Here is a 19402-nt window from a genome sequence, read left to right as displayed (position 1 = left end):
GGGTCTGTGTCATTTGAAAAGGAACATCAACAAATTCACGTCTAGTGTGTTAAGACTCCATTTGTGTTACTCCCATCATATTTGCTCACTATCAATTATGGTTGTTGTTAACACATTTATTTTTACTTGTTTCATCTTTGCTGGAATGATCAGTTTTTTTTTATTAGTTTTATTTTGGTATCATTAATCTACAATTACATGAAGGACATTATGTTTACTAGGCTCCCCCCTTCACCAAGTCCCCCCCACATACCCCTTCACAGTCACTGTCCATCAGCGTAGTAAGATGCTGTAAAATCACTACTTGTCTTCTCTGTGTTGCACAGCCCTCCCCGTGCCCCCCCACACTATACATGCTAATTGTAATGCCCCCTTTCTTTTTTCCAAATGATCAGGTTTATAATTCTATTTTTTTTCCTCCTTGTAATTAAAAACTTTTATTGCACATATATTTGCTCAGTTATCTGTTTTTTAAATCACTAAGAATATCTATATTTTTCATTTAAATAAGATGACTTTATGCCATCCCCACCACCCAGATGCTTTTCCTTTGGCCTGTTGTGCTAGACACAGAATGCAGCAGCCAGATTTCCCTTCAAGGAGGGAAGGCTGCTCACCATTGAGAGAGTGGTCAGCAGAATCTCTGATTGTCAGCAGCTTTGGGGTCTGCCTCTGCAGAGAGCCATCTAACCCAGGGGATGGCCTCCCAGGGGCTGCTCACACCCTGTGAATGAATGACCAGCAGCTCCTTGCTTAGTTGGCCCTAAGGCCGTGCTTCCCCTTAGGTTCTGGATGGAATCCTTCCTTGCCTCTTTCTAGCTTCTGGTGGTGGCTGTTGCTCCTTGGTGTGCCCTAGCTTGCAGCTCCATCACTCGGGTCTCTGCCTCAGTTGTCATACAGTGTTCTCCCCATGTGTTGTCTTGACCCGGCATTTTTTTCTTATAAGGATACCAGTCTTACTGTGTTAGGGCCCACTGTAATGACCTCATCTTAATTTGATCACCTCTGCAAAGGCTCTAGTTCCAAATAAGGTCACATTCACAAGTACTGGGGATTGGACTTCAACAAATCTTTTGTCAGGATATAATTCAACTCACCACACCCTAAAAAAACATCTCGCACCCAAAATTGTTCCAGTGCCTTCCAGCCAGTCGAACCCATGACATCCCCCATCTCTTTCTTGTCCACAGGAGGAGATATTTGGAACATTATTACTTTCTGACTGCTCTGCTCCATACTACTTGAACAAATATGATGGAAGAAACCAGATACAATCTTAGCACCATCCATGTACTATTTCTGAGGAACCAGCTTGAAAAGTGATCCAACCAAATGAAACTGAATCAGAACAAAGGTGTCAGGATAGGGGAAGATAAAGAGTCAAAGAAACAGTAATGAGCAATGAACCCTGTAAAACTTATGGTCAAGTCTAAATAAATGATGACAATATGTGTATGAACTATAAATTGTTCTATTACTTGTTTTGTCTTTGCTGGATTAATCATGTTTATAATTCCATTTTTTTCCCCTAGTAATAAAAGAAATTATTCTCTGAGGCACTCCATGTCCAGAAATGTCCTTCCTTTGGTCTCATATATGACTGGATGCCTTGGCCAGTACAGGACTCTTGGCTCACAGTCCTTTTCTTTCATCTTTCTGTCTTCTTGCTTCCCGGCTTACAGAGGAGTAGTTTCATGATAGTCTGATGTGCCTGTCTTAGCAACTTCCTGGTTTTCTCTGTCTAGAAACCTAATGAAAGTTTTGTTAACACATAGTTCAAAAATTCAATAAGGTTAGATGTGTCTTTTTTCATTAATCCTGCCCAGTAAAGGAAGCTGACAAGAAACTATTACATGGAGAGATGATGACTTAAACCATGAATGTTTAATTTAGTCTCTTTAGATGAGGAATGAATGGACTGCATATCCTTCAGGCAATCCTCCATAATACATTTCTCTTAACCAACCTTTTGATAAGAATTGGATGGTGAAACAGTCAAGGTTATAGTCTCTGGCAAGAGCCTGGAATGCAGAAATTCTAGTGATCAAGTAAGGACATAATCGTAAGATTCAGGTCTCCTTAGGTAAGAAATGTGTTAATATGTAATCTGACACATGACTCCCAGTTAGAACTTATTTTTAAAATTATTTCTGACATTAAACAAAGCCAATTTATGGTGTCATATAATTAGATTATTAAGATGCCAGCTCAGCTAAAAATAATACATGCCAAGCAATAAAATTTTGATTATTTGATTGCTTCTCTATCCTTTCTGGTATTTAGTGTCTCGATTCTATTAGCCTAAGGAATAAGTAATTTACCCTGTATCATATCTTTCTACATTTCAATGCTTTCACTTAATTTGAGGGATGAAGAGACACTATCATTTATTGAGCAGCAACTATATGGGAGATGCTGTCACATACATGATCTCATTTAATCTTGCAAATCATCCCTTGGCATTCTGCACTTTAGCTTGTGCTCTTTGGACACTTACAACTGACTGTCCTACAACATCCATGGGAGGTAGTCATTTTTAATTTTGCCAAGGCAAGCTCTGTTGCTGTGAAGCTTATTTGTAGAAGTGAAGCCCTTAGTGGATGCATGAACACATGACCCCTAGTCCCCTGCCAAGCACCTCCATCTCAGTCTGGCTTTGTTATTCCCTATACCAGTACTGGGCATCAAAATCACCACGGGAGATCTTTCAAAATTCAGATTCTTAGAACATGCACCAGAATGACTAAATCACTACCTGTGCACGGTGGGCTTGGGAAATCAGTATTTTCAGCAAGCTTCACAGGCTTGGGATCACCTGAGTTATTCTGACTAGTAAAGGCAATAAAGATGTTTTATCACTGCAAGAGAGCTGTTAGGGTTCAGCAGTGGAAACAGAACCCATTCTAGGTATGTTAGAGAGAGGGAATTTCATACATGCAATTAGTTGTAAAAGTGATGCTGACCTGAAAAGCTAAGCAAAAGATGGTGAGGAATCACAGAGATTGACATCAGCACGAAGCCACTCTTACTTTTAGGGCTAGAGGCACACCAGGAAGAAGAGGTGTTAGTAGACCCCAAAATCCAGAGGTTATCTGATAGGGCCACAGTATCACGGTAAGGGTTAACTGGCAGAAGTGGGAACTACAGAAGGACAGAGAGATGTTTGGAGGCATAGAGAGGAGAAGAAAAGTCACTATTGGAGACACCACCCAAGACAGGATGGGGGGTGTGGGGAGAAACACTCTGGATTCTCCCTCACCCATTCCACCTGCCAATTCCTGCCTATAGCTTCCATGGACCAGCCCACTGAAAACCATCTGACATGGGGAGCCTGAGAAATGCATGCAATATGGGATGACTGTTCTGTGACACAGAACAGGAGAGTGAAGAATGGCTCTGAGGACAAACAGACCAATGATGGGCCACAGAATGAGATATGAAACTAAGTGAAAGTGGGAAAGCAGATATGAGCTAATGCTATGCACAAAACGATTTTCAAAGGAAATGTGGATTGGGAAGTAGGCTAGGAGCTGGTACAAACATTTCTATTTTTCATGTCTTTAGGGATTTGCAAAGTGCTTAAATAGATCACCACAAAGTAGCCAGGGCCTGCTGTAGCCTCTTTATTAAGTATAGGAGTGAGGCTGTGATGTTGGGCAATTTGCCTAGGGTCAAGAGGTGGTAGGGCTGAGGTTTGACCCACAGTTAACTGACTTCAAATCTACTGTTCTCTCTACCATGCCACAACTCTCTCTCCTAGTTATTTGATAAAATATTAGAAGATTGTCTAATAAATATTGCAATGTACTTTTTAATTTCTAAGTGCAATTGAAGATTAGCCAACAATATGAATTTACATAATTATTTCCTGTAAAACTTGTTCTACATCAGTAAGTCTAAACTTAGAGGGCATCTGAATTTATAAGGTGATAGGGGAGTTTTTGAAAACTCTATTGCTACCAAAAGGATTAGATAGATGACACTGGGGAGCCATATTCAAGTTACTCAGCGGCAACCCTCTCAACCTCTAGTTTCCCCACTAGGGCGACAGAAGTCACTACTTTTAATTTGCACAGATGAGTTTACTCCTTATGCAAGGCCAGATGAGGGGAAAAATGGCTAATTATCTAATCACCCACCTAAGTAGACTGACCTATAAATTCAAGAGGTGAGGGACACCAACCACGTCCTTACTGGTCTCTCATAAAAACAAACACTCCATTAAACACTGATTAAGCAAAGCAAGAAGGATTAATGGGAAGAACACTGGAAAAGGCCTCTGAAGGTTTGGGTTTTATGCCCATTTCTGCTACTAACTATGGCCTTGAGCCCCCATCCACCTCTCTTCTACCATGAATTTTGTTGATTCCATTAAATAGTGCTTCTGGCTTGCTGACACTTCAGATCACTTCAGATCCTCCTTGGAACAAGGAGGAGATGCACTGTAGGGAAAATGGAAGTTTCAATGGCCAGGATCCTCACTTGATCCTAATCTATTCACCCACTGTTCATGTGCAATGATGTAATACTTAGCCTACTGAGCAGGCATATGCTTGCAAATGTGTTGGCAATATACCATTATTGCCTGTGTTGCTATAAAGTGCTCCACCCAGTACACAGGGCAGAGGCTGGAGCAGAGGCAGAGATGGAGAAGGATTGCAGACTCGCCAGATACAAATTCTAGCGCCAGACCTGCCATCACAAGAGTACAGCTCGGTATAAGCCCTTTTACCTATCACGTTCTGTTGTCACTATTTAGTCCACCCAATCCAGAGCAAACTTGCTGGAGGCTGAAAGCCCCCTCCCACATGACATGCACTAATTATAGATCATTATGAGAACAACTTGTCCTTTGGGATTGATCTTCCATGAGATAACCATACCCAAATGTTTTCATGCCATTCAGGTTATATATGGCAATATTTCTTGGAACATTTCCCAATAGGGAAAACAATTAAAAAATATTTTGGACCTTGGTCATGCCTGCATGTTAATATTAATCATTATAGTTTAAATTATGCTCTTCTGAGTTCATTTTCACCATCTTCCGGTAAAATATCACTCATTCATTCAACTAACATTTGTTGGGCATTGTATGTCCAGGCAGCCACAAAGACAAAGACAAAGGAAATCACATCACCAGAAGAGACAGATGTGGGGACAGCTACAGTCCAAAGTGACATGTGCTTTATGCTGGGGTCTTAGAGGAGGAATTGCCCAAGTCAGCCTGCAGTGACCACTGAAAACTTCATTATGAAATCGACATAGAGCAGTTTTCCAGGGACACAAGGTTGAGAGGTAGAGGGTGAGGACGATGCTAGGCACCATGGTGGACACAAGGTTGAGAGGTAGAGGGTGAGGACGATGCTAGGCACCATGGTGACTTACTTAAGAAAAGACCCAGCAGCATGAAATAGCATATTTAACATACTTTATGGGTATACTTTGAAGTCTTGAATCTTGCATTTAAGAATGTATCCAGAGGCAACCCAAGGTTTAGGGTATTATTCAAAGGATATAAACAGACTTCTGGATGGTTAATTCCACCTATGACCGTAGTTCCCTCTTCAATCATTTGCCTGCATAGCAACATATATGTGAAAATTTATATGGGTTCATGAAAACGAAGAAAGCCACTCTTTGGAAAACATCAGCCTTGTAAATTATTTCGCCAGGAAGGTAAAAAGCATTGCAGTCTTTCTTCGGGTGTGCTTAAGAGGAAGTTTGATACGCAATGTGTTTTTGGCAACAAACAACAACAAAAACAACAAAACAGGCAGGAAAAATCAAAGGCTTAAAAAATGTGATGGGTTATTTTCCAAGGCTTAAATATAAGCAACAAAAAGAAGCCAAACTGAAAACAATCCTTGACATCGTTTCCAAAGTAGAAATGCCTGTATTTTTCAGACCAGAAAAAAAAATGTTAAGAAATCATAGATTTGGATTTATTTCTTTAGAATACCTGCATAAACACTTAAAGAAAAGCAGAAAATGTGCATGTTAAATATTTGCACAATGGAGACCACCTATATGTCCAGACACATGGCATGTTATGTATCTGCAGGCTCAGAAGCTATACAAATAAAACCATGGTGCTCTTATATTCAGTGTAAAGCTCCCCTAGTCTTACTGTTGAAAATAGTTTAAATAAGGTTTCATCATGTATCTAATATTTATATAACCAAGACACTGCCAAAACCAATTCCAAACAATGCACCTGCTTGCTAGGAATCCAAATGGAGACCAATCAAAACAAATCGCAGGGCTCTTCTATTCTTTCATAAAATGCATTCATCTACCTCAAAGCGGCTCTCACAGAATGAATAAACAGAGTCGCTATAAATGGTGATGACAAAAGGCTCAGCATAAAATGAAGCACTCGTAATTCATTTTCTCAACAAAGGTTGTGTTAAAACAATTCACGAGCCTTTTCAAACCAAGTCTTCTCTGCAAGCATCAGACAGAAGAGAGTAGCCCATGAAACCACCCTGAGGGATGTGTTGCTTTCAGACCAGCATAACCCACAGCCTGAAAATACCATTGAAACACACCATGAAAACACCATTATTGCACAGTCTTCTCCTGCCCTGATTTACATTTGAAATACACAAAGACATAGCGTATGTCTGTGTTGGCTGGGTGGCAGTGTTGAAGGGTAGGGGAAAAAGCTGAGAATAAATATTTATGTAGTTCATAATACACCTGGGCCTCCCTTTGGTATGTGGGGGGAAAAAAACCCATGAAGATTTAATTAATATTATGACTTTTTTATCTCCTCCCAGAGACATCTGAGATAATCATTAACACCTCACATAGTTGGACTTTTTGCCTCTAGATAATGCTTAAATTGTTTTTCTTCCTTAGTTTTTGCTAGGCTTTTGATATGGGATAGACTTCACGATACCTATTTTTACTACATTGTAAACTTTGTCATTTTTAAGTTTATCACATGTTTTCTGCCCACATTTTATTTCTAAACTATTTCCATTCTTTTTCTAAGGATACATGCTTCAGGAATTACTCAATTACTATAATAATAACATTGTGTAAACCGATGGTAAATGAAAGCCAGTAATGACTGGTAGAAAAATATTTGGAATCAGAATAACCAAAATCTACTTGGTTTTGCTCCTGCAGCAGTTTGCAAAGCATTTCTGGGCCTATTTCCTTTTCTACTGAGAAAGCCAAGGTAATACAGATCTCCTAGTTGCCCCAAATACACAGGAGAGTTGGTAGTTTCCCCCAAAGAACTTCCTCTGAACCAGATGTTCAGCGTGGCTGAGTTTCTGTGGGGAAGTCTGAAAGGAAATACAGTGGGGTAACTAGGACCACACAGGAAACACAGCGGCTGGAGGACTGGGGGATGTTGGTAAAGACAGAGAGAGGCAGAGAAGGAGGAAAATTCTGTCCAACCAAAAATCCTCTGAAGTTCTGGGCTAATAACCTTAATTGTCAACACTAATAAAAGTGGTTTTCAACTAGGCAGAAAAAGAAGTCTCTGGAGAGAGGGAAACAGTAATGAGATGACCACTATGACATACTGCTCACCCAAAAAGATGTTCATTTACTCAAACATGTATTTTGGCACTCCTCCATTTCAGGTACCTCCGGGTACACAACAATGAATAAGACAGTCTCTGTTGTCAGGGCGCTTAAAAGAGAAACCAAAACACAAGCACATGGAATAATGGGCAAGTCTTTAACAGGATTAGGAGTTAATATCCTGTTACTTGGCTTTGCCTCTAACAAGTATTCAATTTTCACAGTCGGCAGGCTTATCTGGAATGTTCTTTAAAAATGCAATACAAAACTAAAGACCAAACCAACGAACAAAATAACAATAGCAGCTCAGGCCAAGGGGTCATAAATCAGCTATCAGTAGTTGAATATTAAATTTCCCAAGTGTTTGCTATGTGCTTGGCTGGGTTTAAGACATACTGGGCAGAGAGCTACTATCAATGAACCAATAATTTAACTGGAGAAGCAAGATTAAAAGGAGTTGTTCCAGGAGAGTTAGCAGTTTACTGGATGGGTGAGACATCAGGGCATGAGGGCAGGAGCAGGCAGGCAGAAGAAAAAGATGGTGGTGTGTCCGGGAAAGACATGCCTGGTGAGGAGGAAGATAGGCCTGACCTCAGAGTGGGCAACTGAATAGGAGACAGGTTAGTCCCGGGCTAGATGGCCTTGGGAGCCAACCTCAGATATGACAAGTTAGGGAACATCTGTGAAGGCTTCTGAGAGGAAGGCCAAAAAGATTTTTAAAAATAATATTGTTTAAGAGGATATGAGATGAAATGGGAAGAGAAGGCCAGATTTAAAGAGTAGGGCTGGCAGCTGCTGCAGTGGTCCTGGTGGTGAGAAATATGAAAAATCAGGGTCAAGCTGGTGCCCTGTGGTGGTGACGATGGAAACACGAGGGCCCGGGAAGTACCAGGATTAAGTCAAAGATGGCAACGTTTTGAACTTCACTAACTACAGAAGAGCATAGTGGTTCTAAGAATAGCATCATGCCCCCTGCCCTGGTGGTACCCTCACCACCTCTTCCCAGCCACAGGATGAACCAAGAGTGACACCTGATTCAGGCTAAACCACCAGATTACCCACTTCAAGAACTTTCCTGCAATACAGGGACTGAGTGGGTCAAGCAGTGCTGTCACGAGCATGTCACGTCAAGCCAAGGCCAGCCAAAGTCCCAGGAGAATGCAGCTGAAAACTCTGCATTTTACTCATTTGGTGGGCACACACACAGGAAAGGCCCTGTGTTCCCAGACAGAGAACCTGACAACCTCCCAGCCCTGTGCTATCTAGCCATATCCCAAGCTAGCAGCAGCTGGGCGCTGGGAGGGCCCCTGTGTCTCCACACGCCTGCCATTCACTTGAGCCTTTTGCTGGGGTTCTAAACCTCACAGCCACATTCTCCTTGACTAAGACAAAAACAGACTGTCAATAAAGCTCCATAGGCTAGTGGAGGTTCATCACCCCATCCTCCACCTGTCACCCTCTCCTCTGAGCCATGCCCTTGTGGGACAGGTGGGGACAATGTGGTGGTCACAGGAATAAGCTCTGGAGCCGCACTGTCCAGCTTCACCAGCTGTATGACCTCCTCAAATCGCTTAATCTGTGTGCCTCAGCTTCCACTTCTAAGAAGTGGGGAAAATAACAGCACTTCCCTGGAAGGGCAGTTGTGAGGAGTGACCAGTGCCTACAGCAGTCACAGCCTTCTTGGCACCTAGTACACACTCCATAACGCACTGTTGCTGGCTGTTGTCATCATCGTTGCCATGAAGGAGCATTGTGGGACAGAGCGGATCCTGTCCCTGCTATGCCTCTAAACTTCCTGTGGCCACAGAGGAGACCCCAAGCATTCAAGGCCCTGCAAAGCCAGGCTCATGGCTCTGCTCCAGTGTTTCTCCCTCACCACAGGGGAAGGAGCCCTTAAGCACGCTGCTCCCTGCACCTCGCATGCCCCCACTCCAGCCTCAAGAAAGCACACTCCTGCCTATGCCCACGGTGTGCATTCTACTTGCAACTGCCTCTCTGTGACCGTGTGTATCAGTCAAGTGCCTCTCTCTTTGGAGGACTTCCTTGATTCCTTCCGTCCTAGACCATAGTGCTTCCTTGGCTATGTTCTCATAACCTTCCATCAACCACTTACACTTTGGTGTGTATTTGTCCCCAGACTGCATTTGCCCTCAGTCTTATTAATAATTATTGTAGCTAATAGTTAAGGGAGCACGTCTTCGTGCCGGGCGCACTTAGATGTACTACATGAATTAGCTCATTGAACTCTCCTAATAATTTCAAGTAACAGGCTTCTGTCAGTATCCTCATTTTATATATGAGAATGCGAAGGCACAGAGAGGTCAAGGAGCTTGCCGACATCCACATGGTAAGTGGCAGGACCAGAAATGAGCATGTAGGCTGTTCGGTTCCAGAGTGGGGCTCTCAGCCACTCTGTGGGTGCTGCTTGTTTTAAGACTGCTTATTTCCTTAGCTCTACTACCTGACAATCTCTGCCTCTTGTCTTCTGCTTCACAGGGGGATGAAAGGTCCCTTCATTTGCTGCTTTTCCCACCTGGGAACTCAGGAGCACTGTTTCCCACTCTCCCCTCATGGCCTGGGGCTCTCTCCTCTCCAACGCACAGCTTAGCTGTGTTCTGTGTTGCCTCCAGCACACACCTGTCTGGAGCTCTCTCTCCATCGTCTCCAGTTGTCCTTTTACCTGAATTTCTCCGCTCTTTCTCATGTCTGGCTTTTTACCTACAGAATACGAGCATGTTCTTTCCTTCCTGGGACCCTTCTTCCTGACCTTTCCTTCACCCTAATGCTACCTCTGGCTGCAGCCTAGCCTCACTCCCCTCACACTAATGGCCATATGCTCCAAAATCTACTGTACTCTCCTTGCCTTCACTTTGTCCTCCCCATTCACTTCTGGATGCACGCCATCTGCCCCCACTTCCACAACCCCCCCATGTTCACAAGAGGGATCCTTGTTGCTCCAGCCATGCACTTTCATCCGCTATTTTCCTGGACGTCTCCAAAGTGTTGACCTACTGCACACAGTAGGCTCTGAAATCTTTGTTGAGCTGATAAAAACCTCTGTATTTGAGGCCCCTCTTCCTGTGGCTACCTGGCATGGTCAACACTGTCATTTGCCTACCCCAAATCCCTTTCCTCATGTTCTTTCCCACCAGAACCCTGATTTTGTTTGGGGAGGCAATGTGCCCAGTTAAACAAAAAGAAACCAGTATTCCCAAATGTTCTGGAAATGATATATGGGTGAACGGTTTGTGCCCAGAGAGACGTTTATGCCCAGGGAGGTAAACTCAGTTGACGTGAGCATTTGGGCCACTTCATTTGCCAATCTGCTGTCTGGGATGCTCACACACTGATTTGGCTCTCCATTTTCTCACTGCTTCTAGAATGGCACAAGGGCCTGCAACAGGCTATAATATCCTAGGTCAAACCTAGTTCTTTCATCCCATCAGAATTCAACACGGCATTAGTCACAAAACAAAATAAGCAGCTCCTGTGTAGCAGCTGCTCCAAACAGTGAAGACTTCAGCCTGAGAGCCGGCTTGCCTGGAGACAGCTGTTCTGCATCTTCAGACCCTGCTGGGTGTAACTACGGCACTTCAGTCTATAAAGTAACCTTACCTTTAAGCAAAAAAACGTAATTCTGGATTTTCTTTTATCTGTTAGAGGAGACTCAGTGTATTCCGGCAAAGACTTCTTGTCAAGTAGTCTATTAAGTTCACAGCAATAACTCTTAATCTTATTACCAAACTACTAAATTCCAGTGGTTTTGAGGGTAGGGAGAAAGACATCCCAAAGCTTTAGCTTTAGGATGTATTTAAAATCTCACACACCTGGCAGGCTGCCTCAACACTCACCACTGTTCTGGTATCTCAGTACTATATCCTCTTTTCTCAGCATTAACGAACAGGATAGACCTGTGATTCTTAAATTCAGCCCAAGGGAAAGAAGTCCAGGAAGGATTGAGCATTGCTGTGATTATTAGCAATCCATCAGGAAAAATATGTGCCCTTTCCCTAGAGTTAATCTGCTAAATCTCCCTGGAATTCCATGTTCTTTCCTGCCCAGGCTGGTTGTCGCCCCTGGAGACCCCCCCACTCAGGGAGTTTTCATCAGAATATACAGGACTATGTCTTGGCTCAAGGAAAGCTCCCAGTCCCCCTCTACCCCCTCCACCTCCCAGTCTCAATTCACCTTACCAGAAGGCAGGCAGAGAAGTCTGGGACCAGTGACGGCTTTAAATACCTCTGGATCAATCTACCTGTGTGACAACAGCAGGCGTGAGTTGAGAGAAGCCAGTGAGGTATGCGTGAGGACCCACGTGGCTTATCCCAGCTTCCTATCTGGGATTTGTGGGAAAAGGGGAAAAGGAGACGAAGGTACAGAGATACTCAAAATATTCTAACACTTGCAACGCCTACAGCTTAAGCTGCTCAAGAATTTAACAGTAATGGAGAACTTAGACCGGTGGTATCCAAATTTCCTCCCCTCCCCCACCACCTTGGGAAACTTAGGACACCTGTGTTTGAACAGGAACGCAGCCCTCCAACTTAGTAAAGCCTACCTCTCTGGAGAAGATGAGAAAAAGATACTTCCTCCGGGCAGATGCCCCCCTGCCAAAAAAAGGACTTTTTTCATCAGCAGGTTCAGGGCCTGGTGGGCGGGAAGCAGCGTCGTTTGCCCTTTGGTGGGACAGCTTTGTAGAAGTGGGCAGAGCAGTCCTGCACCCTGTTGATAGGGGCTCCGCCCTTGGACCGAGTGGGATGGGCCAGGGCTGTCAGCAAGCGGAGGGGTGGGTCTGCAAAGCTGAAGGAGGTTCCGGCTGTATTCAACCTGAGGATCCCTGGAGAACCGGGGGCTCCTTCACTGCGGCTATGGCATGGCCCAAACCCCAAGCTCTGGCAGTCTGAGGAAAGGGCCGCCCCCAGCATTTGCAGGGGCCGGGCAAGGGAACAAATGAGGCCCACATAACGTATGCTGCGAGGCACCTCCTCACCCACCAGCCTAAACTGGGCACTGCTGCCCACGTGTGCCCCCACCCCCGCAGCAGCCTCACTGCTTCCAGCTCCTCGGAGGAACCTCCCGGGCGAAGGCTGGGCTTCGCTGTCAGGATTCTGAGAGTCCTCAGCATTCAGAGCCAGGATGGGGTAGCCCCTGAGCCCAGCCCCGAGCCCCTGACCCGCAGTCCTACCCCACATCTCAAAGGGCCTGTGTGCACATGTGCGGACACCCCTGAAGATGCTCACCATCCTTCAGGCCCAAGATAGTCACCGGGTCATGGCTCTGCCTCAGGAGGAGGAACTCAGGAAAGGCCCCAGCCCCAGGCAGGGAACTGTGGAATTTGGGGTCCTGGTTCCATGGAGTGTGGCACAGAAAGGAGACCATGGGCTCCAGTGGGGCACATCCCCTTGGCTTCTCAGACTAGCTGCTCCATGGAGAAGAGGCACAGCCAGATGTTGGCTGGAGGGGGATCCTTTCAAGGGCAAGACCCTCGAAAACCCTCCTGCCTGGGTTTAAGAGCAGTATGGCCTAAGACACAGAAGGTACAACTGGCAGTCACAAAACAGTGTAATGTGCATTCCGAGAGGGTGAATACAGGGTGGTCATGGAAGGGCATGTAGCCTGCACTCTGAGAAGGCTCCCCTTGAGGAAGGATCTCTATCCAACCTGTATTATCAATGATGGGTCACAGAGAGAAAGGTAGAAAAAAGCTGAAATGAGTGCTTCCAGGGCACAGAAACTGCATTTGCAAAGGCATGGAGGTGGTGCAACATGACGCCTTCTGGAAGTTACCTGTTATCAGGGTGGATATACAGGGGGACTGGCATGAATCTGGAAAGTTCTGCAGGGAAGGTCTTGTGTACCATGATAAGGCATTTAGAAGAAAATAGAAGTCACCAAGAGGAACTTCATTCATTTTCACAACTGGCACGTGCCCTAAGTTGCTGAGTCATGGTTTAACAGAAGGTATGTGCTACAGATAGAGTTTCACTATTATCAATTATACTCCAAATGCTTTTTAAAAAATCTATTAAAGCCAATAAACTTATAGGTAGTGTGGTCATTCCAAATAGAATTCTAGCTAGAGCCCAGGCCTTTCCTTAGCTTGGGACTCACCCGTCCTACTGACACTTCCCTTTGGGTTTCTCACAAGTGTATTAGACATAATACGTTCCTAAACAGAACTCAGACACCTGTACTCCTGCCCCTTAACTCCCCATCTCATTCCATGGCACTTATTTCCTCCTTTTACTCAAATCAGTAAACCAGGAGTCATCCTTTATTCTCCCTCTCCCCACTCACCGGTCCTCCCTGAGTCCTGCTGATTTCTCCAGCCACACTCTCTCCTCTCCATCCTTATGCCTGTCTCTCAGCTCTGTCCCCAGCATCTTTTGCCTAGACTAATACAACAGCCTCCTAACTGGTCTCCCTTCCATCCTCCACAAGGCAAGAACAATCATGAAAAGGAAATGTGTTCAGGTTAGTCCCTGTGTAAAGCCCTTTAGTGCCCTCTGATTGCATTTAGCATTAAATCCAAACTCCTCATGTTGGTCTGTAACGCCTTGTATGATCAACTGCCTACCTTGCTCTTCAACCTCGTCTCATGCTGTTCTTCCCCTTACTCGCTAGGCTTCAGCCCCACTAGTCTGATTTCAATGTCTCAAAAACACCAAGCTTTCTTGCCCAAGGACTCTGCCCGCGCTTCTCACAGGCTATGATGCTTCTCCCTGACCATCCTGTCCACAAAGCAAGTGCTTCTTACCATTCAAGCTCTCAGCCCCTTGTGTATTTCCTTCCTGACCTTTATGTAATTGGCAATGATTTCATTATTTCTCTCTCTCTTTTTTTTGGGGGGGGGGAGGCTTATTTCCCCTGGCTATAACATAAATTCCATGAAGCAAGGATTAATGTTTTATCTCTATGAGAAAATAGAGATAAAATTATTAATGACAGCTCAGGGTCTGGCCCACAGTAGGTGCCAAGTGAATATTGTTACAACCATACTAGAAATTTACTCTTATCACTTACCCACTTATCACTCTCCAGCTTTTAATTGGGCTTCCTAAACTCACAAAAAGTCCTTGCTTATAAAAAAGCTCAAATTTAATAAAGGAATCATTATACTTTGAGGAAGTTTCATTCAAATCTGGGCTCCAAAAGATTATTCTTCAAGTGTTCACACTGGCTATTATGTGGAACTCTATGGAGATTTTTTTTTTTTACAAGAAAAGAGTAGTTTAATAAGAAAAAGTACACACTCATGGAAGGGGTGCAAGCATGCTCCAGAGGTGTACAACCCATGGAGAAATTTTAAACAGTTATCATGGATGCAAATTCATTCACTTAAAAAATCATAACAGTAACATAACAGTACTACATGCCTATTTAATGTAGAAAATATTTAAATAAGATTATTATGGCTCTCTTATAAGATATCTATTTAGTTTAAACCTCTGGTCCTTTTCACTGTAAGTCTACTTTGCTTGAAATCTCAGAATCCACAGCCCAAGGCTTTCCCAATGCTAAGACCAACAGATGTGCACAGTGATCTTGATTACATTTTGGAGTGTATCTAAGACCACAAAAAAATTAGCAGATAATTTGAACTACATATCTTTGTCTATTCTACCTTTTCATGAATCTGCAGTCACAATTTCTAAGCTATTAAATCCAAAGCAGAATAAAAACTATGCCATTGAGGTAAGAAGTAGTTGCAAGAACACCTTATTATTTCATTTATTCTTTTGGGAGTCTACTGATTTAATAATTTCTTAAAAAGGAATATACAGGTTTTTTAAAAGCTAGAAATACAGAGAAATAAGAAAACATTAAATCAGTAAAAATTTTGTTCTGAAGTCAAGAATTATTTGTTTTAAATGAACACTGCAATTCTTGTTTGCTGGAAATTCTGAGGATATACTGTCTTTTGCACATTTCATGACACTTTTCACATTCCCCTTGTCTTCCTGGAGAATGCCTGTTCATTTATCCACCTGCTGAAGAGTTACTTCCCTTGTAAACACCTTTGTTCTTTCTTTCCTGTGGGTCCCTGGAGCAACTTGGAAATAGTCTATTACATATTCCAGCAAAGTACTACAAAGCACTACTGGCTTTTTCAATTTGTCTATGTGCGCACCCCACCACGAGCAGCTTAAGGGCTTGTTCACACCTCTTTGTAACACCAGCTTGTAGCACGGTGCCTGGTACATACACACTAGGCATTTGTCAGACATTATTGCAAAAGTGAATGATTAAGTCATCTCTATTATGCCTTCTCCTAAGACCTATGTGTTTGTTGACCATCTTTCATGACCTTAACACTGACAAACATGATGTTGCAAAGATTTCTGTGTCATTTCTAGGTGCATGAAACAGAAATATGCTAGTTTTAATGATGTGATTTCTGAGATGTTCCAGTGGGCAGCTGAAGGCATTGGTATCTCGACTAACTTCGAAAATGTGGGATCTCAAGTTTCCATAGCTATGAAAGATGGAAAGAGTGATGACCTAAAGTCTGTGGGGCAAATATTTAACTCTGGCTGCTCCATCACTTGCTGCTCACCTACCCACATGCTCCAGGCTTTCTTCTATGGAAATGACAGAACAGTAATAACTGACCTACTGGTGATCTCACTAATCCTGAATTGCAGATCACTCTAGCTTAGGAGAGAAAGACTTCAGAGTCACATTTTCCTGATGACACCATCAGAACGCTCTGAGTTTGGTACAAATGAGGAAAAACCTATCTTAGATTCATTTTAAAAAATCTGAAATACACATTATTTTCAGAGAACTACATATTTTTTTTCCCCATTCACACACAGGAGCTCCAAATGTGACCATGAAATAAATCACTCAAAATTGACTTGGAAAAAATGTTTTAAAATGTTTAAAATTGAACTGAAATTAATATGCCATTGGCAAGTCCAAGAAGACTTTGTGGTCTTTACATTTTAAAAATTATGCGGATGTACATCAAAACATTGTTTGTAACTGAGAAAAAAATTGGAAACATCCTAAAAAGATAAAAACAGTTGGCTAACTATAATATAGTACAGTCATAGAGGGTAAGTGATGCAGAAGTATATTTAAATATTCACTGTATGTTACATGGAAAAAAGCAACTCATGGAGCTGACTATACAGTATGATGCATTTTTGTGTGAAAATTACACATGCATATTTAATAAAGAAAAACTCTGGAACAATATACATGGGAGTGTTAATAGTGCATTCAGTGAAGCATACTACTTTTTGATTATTGGAATTTTCTAAAGTTTCTAAAATGAACCTGTGTTGCTTTTATCATTAGAAAGTGTGTTTGTGTGTGTGTGTGTGTGCATTTTTTTAGCTTATGTTTTATAATGTTTTTTCACTTTATTAAATACATGGCTTAACAAAAGCTTCCTTAAGAATAAATGTTGTCTTGGCTCCTAATTATACCAAATTTGATATATTGTGTTAAAATTAAATAGATTTCTGTACTCTTGGCTGTGATATGTGAATGAGGGGTGGAAAATCCAGCAATTTTCCTGAGTATTAGGGAAACTGAAAGAGAAATATCTTGACTTTACATACTATCAATTTTGCAACACTGCTTCCCTAGGCTTTGCCTTGCATAAGAGTTTTTCATCTGAAAGATTTCCTAAAGCTTAAAACACTCATTAATGTGCAATAATAAATACAGAATAACATGCATATCACAGTTTTCCATGAGCAAACTTTCCATGTTTCCCAGCACCATCTATCATCATTAACAAATACTTACTGAGTTCTTTCTGTTGATAAGAATTGGTATTAGGAAAAATACATAAGCCACTATCCTTTTCTTTCAGGAAATCTCCCATGAAGACTGAGGATCATTCCATATATTATGTGTATTCTTCAGGTTTCCACTTATTCAAGTTAGCAGTTTTCTGATAATTTCATATGCTTTATCCTAATTTCTACTAATTTTGAGGTAGGAATGACTCCCATTTAATAGGTGAAAAGACCAAGGCACACCAAAGATGAGATGATTTGCCTAAAATCATAAAGCTGGGAAGTGGGGAGGCTAGGTCTGGAATGCAGTTCTACCCATCTGCAGAGTCCTCACTTTTAACCATTACATTACCCCTCCATGTCCCACACACTTCACACACACACACACACACACACACACACACACACACACACAGACACACACAACAAAGTAGGTAGCCCCTCCATGTCCCACACACTTCACACACACACACACACACACACAGACACACACAACAAAGTAGGTAGCCCCTCCATGTCCCACACACTTCACACACACACACACACACACACAACAAAGTAGGTAGCACAGTGATTCAGAGGAAACCAAGACTACCTAGAGCCAGGAGAAGCCGAGGAAGTTCCATGAAGTGAACAGTACTTGATTGGAGTCTTGAAAGAGAAATGCAGTATCAGGGCAGAGAAGTCATTCCAAGAGGAGGCAATCTTCCCACTTGGTTACAAATATGGACTGGATGTCCCTGAATTCTCTTCTATGAAGGAGTGGGACAGACTGCCCAATCCACAAGAGTGAACTTAATAATATTTTCTGATTAAAATGAAATCTGAGCAATTCAGAGTGAGAAAAACATTCTTTCTTTCTTATCATTACTGGTGCTCTCCTCTCCCACCATTCAGCAAGAATTCTGAAAAGGAATAAGGAGGAAAAAAAAGTCCCCAAATAAAACCTAGGAGGACAGTGAACTACTTAAAACAAAATCACAGTACTCATTGAGGAGGAAAATGTCTCTGGGTTAAGAAACTGGGTCAAACTTGCAGAAATAATTGTGTCATGGGTGTGGAACTAAATTTCTATTTATAAGTGGAAAAAAGCCATCAAGAAAATAGGTGACAAGGGAATAAAATGAATCAGACAAATTCATGAAGGAAGTGTATTGGCAAGCCTTTAGCTTTAATGGTTTATCATGTTTAGAGTAAAAACATTTACTTAAAGATTCCTCCCCTTGCAATAATGCCAAAAAAATGAAAGAAAACAGTTTCATTTAGCTTTGTTTTTTTCAGCCAAACTATAATCATATATATGCAAAGGGATATTTCTTGTGAAATGCTTAATAATAATGCACCAGTAAAAAGAGAAGGTGGATGATTTTTAACTTAAGCTCCTCTTTATTCTTGGGGATCTAAAAGAACCCAATCTCTTTCTTCAACCATCTGGCTATCTCCAATTCTGATCATCCTAGTCTGTCTTAAACCTAATGTGGCTGCTACCCGACTGCTCCAATGAAATTACTCTCACCAGAGTGACCCATAGCTTACCCACTACTAAACCTAGCTCTCAAAGATGTCAGTCATTCTATTGTAGATCAGCTGGCATTGACACACTTGATCTCCATCCTCTTTCACACATTTTCTTAACCTAGTTTCTAGACACCACTCACCACTCTCTTGGATTTCCTACTTCCCTAGTTGCTCCTTCTCAAGTGTCCTTTTCCTGACCTCTTAGGTTCAGTTAGTTCTTATTCTTTTATTCTTGACACACATTGATGTGACCCTTTGTGATCTCATGTATTCTCTTGACTTTAAATACCATCCACAGGCAGATAACTCCCAATTATATATTTCCAGCCCAGCCCTCTTCCTTGAACTCCAGATATCTAACTGCTTATCTGACATCTCCATTTGAATGTCTAGTAAGGATCATTTACTTCATATCCAAAACTGAACTAACGCCCTCCATTTCCACCCCCCAAAAATCTGTTTCACTTACATATTTCCACATCTCAGTTGATGGTGACTTCAACCCTCCAGTTGCTCAGGCCTCAAACCTCAGAATCATCTTTAACTTTTCCCTCTCATGCCCACCTTAAATCTGTTGGCAAAGCCTG

At 42.4% G+C, this 19402-nt stretch overlaps 1 protein-coding gene across 5 annotated transcripts in view; it reads right to left on the bottom strand.

Annotated features, from left to right (window-relative positions):
- PIP5K1B (phosphatidylinositol-4-phosphate 5-kinase type 1 beta) overlaps positions 1–19402 on the bottom strand; it is a 360505-nt gene that overhangs the window by 263736 nt on the left and 77367 nt on the right. Inside the window, exon 1 of one of the 5 annotated variants that reach the window (XM_073228623.1) lies at positions 17893–18077. The exons of the other annotated variants lie outside the window; for them this stretch is intronic. The gene's annotated coding sequence lies outside the window, so the exon portion shown is untranslated. Of the gene's footprint in view, positions 1–17892; positions 18078–19402 lie in introns of those variants that run through there. 5 annotated transcript variants of the gene reach the window in all.

Source organism: Manis javanica, chromosome 2 (assembly GCF_040802235.1).
Source record: "Manis javanica isolate MJ-LG chromosome 2, MJ_LKY, whole genome shotgun sequence".
Lineage (NCBI taxonomy): Eukaryota > Metazoa > Chordata > Mammalia > Pholidota > Manidae > Manis > Manis javanica.
This window is presented reverse-complemented; position numbering and strand designations above follow the sequence as displayed.